Genomic DNA, 5,708 nt, shown 5'->3' with positions numbered 1-5,708 from the left:
TTACGGTACCCTTAAAACCGAAGCTTTTTGATGATGCTTTTGAAGAAATGTCAAGATCTTTTAAACACAACTGATTTTAGTAATCTTATATCTCTATTTTATGTTGTGCCAAATTAAATGCCGGCTGCTATAGTTATTAAAAACGATTGAATGCATTACGATATTGCCACGTAATATCACGCACAGTTGATGTCATCTTTTAATAACCAGAAAATATCACGCGACGCTGTTGACGACAATTCTGCAGTTATCTGAAGTTAACAGGAATCAATGTCCCTTACCCCACTAGACGACTCGTCTTAAACAATTTATCGTCGATTTAACGATGCCCGCAACTGCCTGTTTTACGACGTTTCATTTATTTCAATGCACAATCCATCCAAGGTCCGCTGACAGCCGTCGAGATTGCAGGATGGTGACTAACGTAAGATAATTCAATCAGAGAACAGATCTTTGCAATTGAAGTGTTATTGTAATTACAATTCAATTGATATGTTTGTTGAACTAAACTTGATCTTGGCCTTGTGGCTACGTACCTCAGTATTTACTAGTGAGAATTGTCGTCTTCGTGTTAATACGTCTTAATTCAAATGTAGCGTGTAAATAAGAGCATGGTTTTAAAACAATTTTTTTTGTTATTAAAAAAAATCAAATATAATCATCGGATGTCTTTCAAAAGTGGATTGTCTTTATATTACTCTAGTTCTCTATTATACTCGTTAATAATTTATCTAAATCTAGAATTTTAATGATAAATTAACCTGAAATCAAACTACTACTGCTTGAGTGAATGTTTTGAGTATTTTATTTTAATTGGAACTATGTAGGGTACAAATATATACAAACTGATATATACGATACAAATCGGCATTTATACATCTTATAATTACAATTTTTATAAAAATGATTATGATATGATTTTTTTTTATAAAATATGTACTAAACATAATCCCTATAATTTAGATTTTAAAGTACATGATGTACAAAACAAAAACAAACATTTTAGCCCTAGGAAGTTTATTGCTGGACATGGTGCATTTTACGTCATCCGATGACATTACATTATTCCGAGCACATTTTCCCCCTGAACTTAAAAGCCTCAATGACACTCAATTCTGTGTGATAAGTGGCCTACCTACTGTCACTTGATCTTACCAATCCGCTGGGTTATGTCTTTTACTTTCAGATGTCTTTGGATCTTCTCACTCCTGTTTCGAAGTAAAATAAATCATCGGTCGGTAATTGTAGTGAAAAGGAATTAAAATGAAGTCATTTGTAATATGATTGCAATATAAGAGAACAAATAAATAGAAGAGAAAATAAGACATTCGTTAGAGAGATGCTTAGAAAAACTTGGAAATTCTAAAATCGCCAACATTTATATAAACGATCATGTTCTTAGTCGTGTAGTTTTGATCAAGCAGACGTGATCATAGTCGTCATTGAAAGAAATTTTGAACATTTACCACTATTTCTTCAAGGCATAACATACACACAATTTCAGGAGTGATTCCGTGAATGCTCTTACTTGATCTTGATACGTCCACTGTAAAATAGGCAATTTTTGAGCAATTCACACTATAAATCATCTTTCGCCTTCTAAAATAGTAATTACGTACAAAAGAAAAGAATAATTAACAGCAGCTTAAATGTCCTTTCAAATAGGGACGGTTGTTTGGATACATTGGTGTTTTTATTGATCAACTACCGCGGAAGATGCACAACTATTAAGCGGGCACATTTTTTTTAATTCTCAAGGCATTTAACGGTCTGCAGCGCTTGGGCAGCGACTTGAAATAAAATAATGTACTAACTAATATATAATTAAGTAAAACTTCCAAATTGTATTGGTAATATGTATAAATTTTAGCTGTATTTACCCATAAGAGAAAATTGTGTAAGAAAAATTGTAAAAATTATAAAACGCTGTGGTGCCTCTCAGCTGGGAGAAGAAAGTTCCGTATCAAATAGCGGCAACCCTCTCTCAACTGTCTGCGTTTAGTAAAAGAGAAAAAAAAATATTGCCAAAAAAACACTAGCGATACAAATTAAAATTAATAAAAAAAAATACCGCGGAAGTGGTATCTTTTGGACAATCTCTTGGATATATATGGTCCTTTCAGATGTTCTGTACGATAGCCAGAACGAATTAAAAAGTTACCAATGCAACACGCTCATTAACGATAGGTTCTCATTAAATATTATTTTTTAAAAAGCTCTTTATGTGTCTTACTGTAAATTAGCAAAAACCAAAATGCTTTAAATAATTCGAAAGTTAATTCTTGATTTAAAGTTCTTAAAATTCCAGTTAATATTAATTTTATTCAGGCCTTCGAGAGATAAGTAACAAGCTCACTTCATTAAGCAATGTATTTAACGAAAGAATTAAGCGCACGCAGCAGGAAACAGTTAGCGACTTCCGGTCTGGAGTTGAAAAAAGTTACTAATATGTATGAACGCATAGCTGCTTCTTTATCTTTAAGGCACTGCCTCATTATTAAAGTTATTTAATAAGTCGTAGATATATAATCGTAATATAAATTAAAACATACATTTTATTTCATTTTACCACCAAAGCAATTTCTAACATCTAAATAAAAACAGTATCAAAAAAGTTATAAAAAAGTAAAACATGAAGTAAATAAAATTATCAAATGATCATATCTAAAAGTAAGAATTATTTATCAATTATTACAACATCATAAATAAAGGAAAATCGTGAATTTTTTTTATAGTTTTTTAGGTTATATTTAGTTTGAGACATTATTTTAGTGAAAAAGTTTTTTTATATCGCGAATGTTATTTACGTTTACTAGTTGACATTTACAACTTCACCTAGGTTTGAGGTTCCGAGACATTCATGTTATAACATTAATTATTTTTCAGATCAGGTGAGTAAATCAGAAAAAAGTACTTCATTTACATCACCGTAAATTAAAAATTACTTAAGAAATAAAACGTCATACTGTTATTACAAATCTTCAGTTAATTGGTTTCAGTTTTTATGAAAAAGTTTCTGGAAAATTCCGACGGTGCCAGGTTGACTTATTTCAAATTGATTTGCGATCGCACGGCGAAAAGGAAACGCGAAATCGATTGCACACCGTATTATAACATTCATTTTATTTATGCTTACAGTTTTAACTTCTTAAAGGAAATTATGCCGTATGTTCAGTGCCGTAAAAGTTCGGAATTCGTACAAAAGCCATGTGAATGCAAATAAAATTATGAAAGCCGGCGTCAGTTGTTCCGAGGAGAGCAGGCGCTGTCCCGTAACGAAGTTGTAGGCGACTAATTAATGATCTTATCCCAACGGATGCGGTCAATAGCTCATTATTTATCGCCCACCGACACTATAAAGCATAGCTTGTAATATTGATTTGTCGCAACCGTCCGGTACACGGTTACATTTATTTATTATTCGGTAGGAAAACATTATTTTTTGTAATAATATTCTTTAGTTAATCTCATGATGTATTTAAAAAGCTTCCGATATAAATTCTCTCTCTCTATCTATAATATTCCATCGATGACTATGAATTAAAAAGTAATTGTTTTTTTTTAATCGATTTCCAAGTACAATTTGTAAATTACAGATACTACTTAACCTATTGTGTAATAATTGTAATATACATATATTATACATTTAGTTGGTATTAGTGGTAGCCCAAGATAGAGAACTGAGGTCAGCGATCGCAGGTTGCGGGTTCAATTTCCAGGACACAGTCTGATATAATTTCATTCACACTTTGTTCATTAATTATATGGGATTACCGCTGCTATTGAACAAGTTTCCAGAGGACGAGAAGCAATATCCTCTGCGTACCATAATACCACACTGCGACCGCCAATCCGCTTGCCAAGCGTGGCTTTTACGGTATATCCCCCATGGCCTATGGACTGAAACTACAACGACGAAACACTTGGTTTTGGTAGCAGATTAATTAAAAGTAAGATTCATCTTTTACAATAGAAATAAAGAATCGTGATTATTATAATTATCATGCGTTAGTTTACATATTTGCTACATGCTTTCCAAGTTTCTATCCCGAGTAACAATAGATAGTAATAAATTTTACTTTGGTGTTCTATGTATATTTTCTTTCTCGCGTAATTGCATTGCATAAAACAAGTTTCTGTATAATAAAATAGAGCAATTAACGAGCAAAGCTTCATTCTATCAGGTCCGTAAAGTGTTTTTTCCAAAATGATTTAGGAAGTCCGTGGTATTTGCACTACGAATTTCTAAAAAGCAACAAATGGGGCTTATTTCGATGAAATTAAGGATCTACGCCTAAGAAACACAGTGAATTCAATTAATGTTTGCTAAAGTTTTTTCCGTTACATTTCCTCCCAGCGCTTGAAATGTTATTCTTAGTTAATGTTGCTTGGTTATTAATGTTAGCTAGAGTAGAGGAATTAGAAATTGGTCATGGTCATTGCTCTACTGGAGTAACTGTAACAAACTAAAAGCTTGGAGACCTCCGGAGCCACGGTTCTTGAAGGAGATCACTAGTTAACTGTACTATGTTGGCTGCTTTTCAAAGTTCTCCTTCTGATGCATTTAACATATTGGTATGACTGTGTGATGCAGGTACGAAGAGCGCTGTAACGTAACGTGATAAGCGCCACCTGTCTACTTTCCCACCGCGAGGCGGATGTAACACGTCGCGTTATCTGGAAACCTATAATAAAATCCGACAAGCACACGCGATAGGGAAGTGGAATTTATTATATTTAATTTCTCAGTTTGCATCGGAAGATTGAGCGTTGAAGAGATTTTTTTGTAATCTCCGCCATACCGCTTTGTTTTTTTTTTATTTCTAAGGCACATGAACGTAACGTAAACATAAACATACACGGAAAACATTATATCAAATTTTGAAAGTAATTCGCTAAGGACATATGTACAATGAATTTTCATTTAAATTAGGTATAATAAAAACGTTATGTTAATTGAATTTAGATAATATAAAACATGTATACATAAAAAATAAAACAAGCATTACGCCACATAAATGTACAGTATATTGTATTTAAAGATTTTTTGTAACTTTGATAGATTCTTTTTTAATAAATTGTTATAGGAAATTCATTTTAAAAATTAACGATTTTCTTTTTTTCCTCTTCTACAAAGCATAGGCCTCCCCAAAGATAGTTACGATCCCCGGTTTCGCTATGCCTGCATCTAGCGGCATCCCGTGACGTTAACTGTGTCAGCAGTCCATCTGACAGGCTGTCTCGATATTCTAGAACCTTTCAGCTCCAACAGACATCGGCTACATGCCCCAGCCACTGCAATTGGATACAAGCAATTCAAGCTACATCTATGTCTTTGGTTCTCCTTATTTCACATAAATTTCGATTATAATGTAACGGGATCACTTTTTACAAAAAAAATACAATCCCTCTTCATTTATTAAAACAATGCAAAACAATTACAATGTTATTAAACATTTCTTGCTTTCATTTTATATTAATACTTATTTAAAATTATAATAAGCAGCTTTTGCTGCTAACTCCGTCTTCTCCTCGCGTCGCTATTCTCATTGCTGAGGGTCGTGACCCCCTCCACGGATCACTTTCTCCTTGACGAACATGCACCATCGCTTGCGATTGTCGGCTACGTGTATAGCATCGTAAACTTTACTGTCTGGAATGGACTTTGTCTCGTCGTCTTTTGCATGTTACTGCATCTCGGAGTTCCA

The sequence above is a fragment of the Battus philenor genome, unplaced genomic scaffold (genome assembly GCF_028537555.1).
Source record: "Battus philenor isolate CCGP_79_NKW_IND1 unplaced genomic scaffold, ilBatPhil1.0.hap1 SCAF_15, whole genome shotgun sequence".
Lineage (NCBI taxonomy): Eukaryota > Metazoa > Arthropoda > Insecta > Lepidoptera > Papilionidae > Battus > Battus philenor.
Note: the sequence above shows the minus strand (reverse complement) of the source record.